Source organism: Austrofundulus limnaeus, unplaced genomic scaffold (genome assembly GCF_001266775.1).
Source record: "Austrofundulus limnaeus strain Quisiro unplaced genomic scaffold, Austrofundulus_limnaeus-1.0 Scaffold1, whole genome shotgun sequence".
Classification (NCBI taxonomy): domain Eukaryota; kingdom Metazoa; phylum Chordata; class Actinopteri; order Cyprinodontiformes; family Rivulidae; genus Austrofundulus; species Austrofundulus limnaeus.
This window is the reverse complement of record NW_013952403.1, coordinates 1,701,939-1,704,212: the sequence shown is the minus strand read 5'-3', so window position 1 is coordinate 1,704,212 and position 2,274 is coordinate 1,701,939. Positions and strand designations below refer to the sequence as shown.

The 2,274-nt window shown below is 34.2% G+C and overlaps 1 protein-coding gene across 1 annotated transcript in view; it reads left to right on the top strand.

Annotated features, from left to right (window-relative positions):
• Positions 1-2,274, top strand: part of nkap (NFKB activating protein) — a gene marked incomplete at its 3' end in the record, with an annotated part of 27,475 nt that overhangs the window by 22,338 nt on the left and 2,863 nt on the right.

Here is a 2,274-nt window from a genome sequence, read left to right as displayed (position 1 = left end):
AGGTTATATAGAACAGTATATGGTCATGATACACACGTGAGTGTTCCGCTTTGTTATGGAAAATAACATTTATTTAAAAAAATAGAAAAAGAAAAAGCATAACCTTTACGTGGATAACCACACGCAGAAATAAAATTTGAAATAAAATTTTACTTTTAAAGTTCATTTTAGTTTTTTAAATAATTTATTTTGTTGTTTGAATTTTTAGCACGCGTGGTGTCAATTTATTTGTATCTACATTATCATAAAAAGTAGTAGTTTATATTTTTTCACAAATTTACTTGTAGTTAGTCAATTCCAATGGATTTAAATTGAAAAAGAGATCATTTCAGAATATGTAAGACAAAGTGGTGTGTTTTTACTTTGCGAATAAGCGGAACTTTATGTGCTGAATTGAAGTAATATCGGGTCCTTTTCGGTGACGGACACATTTGAGGCTGCAGGGGAGAGAAGGGGATGGAAGGGCGGTAGGCTTGAATTTGTTGGCGGTAGCATAAACTGTGCATTGACTGTAACTTAATGGCTTCCACATCAGGTGTAAATAGTGGTGGTGAAATGGAATGGGAGATGGCAAGATTATCTAGAATGAAAAGAAATAAAAGGAAAAGACAGGAGAGAGCGAGAAGCTGGTCAGAAGAGAGTGATATTAACAAAAAAACAAAAATAAATACAAGTCTGAGAAGTGCAGACTAACAAGGAAGCAGAATGGAAAGTTATGATTGAGTTCAAACAGGAAGTGGGGCAGTTTCATCCAATTAAACTGACAAAAGCCACTGAGAAAGAGACTGGGAGAATTAAACTGGCCAGRCTCATGAATAATAGGAAAATACTTATCCATGCAGAGAACAAACAACAGCAAGAAAAAAATTGTTAAGATGTCAACACTGGTGGGAGAAACAATTAAAGCATACATACCTGGAACACTTACAAAACTAAAGGGTAATATCAGGAGTACCACTTGACGTAACAATAGATGAAATCAAAAATGAAATCAAAGGAGGGAAAATTACAGAAGCAACAAGGATCAAAAATAAAAGAGATGGAAYTCTGAAAGATACCATGTCAGTAATATTACAGTTTGAAAATGTAATGCCTGAATCTATACATATGTAAACTTCAGAGTAAGAACTTATATTCCAAACCCTCTCAGGTGCTTCATATGTCAAAGAATGGGACATGTTGCAAAAGAATGCAAAGGAAAAATACGGTGTGCGCGATGCAGTGGTCCACATGAGTACAGAAAATGTGAAAAAGATTAAAAAGTGAAGTGCTGTAACTGTGGAGGTGAGCATAGTGCAGCTTATGTTGGTTGCATAGTGCAAAAAGAAGCAAGGGAAGCTCAGAGTTAAAAACAGAAAATATCATGCAGAAGCAATAAAGAAGGTCAGGTATGATGATACAAAATACAAGAGAACTGGAGAAATAAAGCAAAGAACAGCAGGAACAARCCCAAATGGTACACAGAGCAGACAGAAACAACCCATTACTACAACAACAGAACAATATGTATGTTCACACAAATGTAAAGTTGATGAAACTAAATGATGGTGAAGAAAGAAAACTTTATAGCATTTATATGTCATATAGTGAATGTCACAGTACAAATGAAAACGAAAAGAGATAAAATAAAGACAACAGTWACTGCAGCAGGAAAATTCCTTGATATGAAAGAGATCCAAGCAGATCAGATTCATACCCTCTTACGTTCAGCAGACTCAACAGAAAATGGTCAAGAAAAGGATTGAAACACTAATTATGGTCCTTCATATTCTACAATGGAATGCTAGAAGTTTAATAGCTAACGGTCAAGAATTCAAAAGATTTGTATACGATTTAGAAATAATACCAGATATAATATRTATTCAGGAGACATGGTTAAAACCTCATCTAGATTTCAAAATCCCCGGTTATAGTGCAATAAGGAAAGACAGAAATAATGGTAGTAGTGGAGGAGGGTGTGTAACATTTATTAAAGATGGATATAAGGATAATCACACACCCATAGAAACTGAATGTGTGAGCATAGAGATATTTAACTTAAAAAGACTAGGGAATATTGAAATAGTTAACTTCTATAATCCATGTAAAAGTTTTGAAAATAGCACATTTACTGAAATCTTAGGTCAAACTTACAGGAGAAAAATGTGGTGTGGCGATTTTAATGCTCATAACAATCTGTGGGGTAGCAACCAGACAGACAATAATGGCAGAATAATAGAAGAAATTATGGATGAAAGATCGTTAGTATGTTTAAATAATGGTCAGGGAACAAGA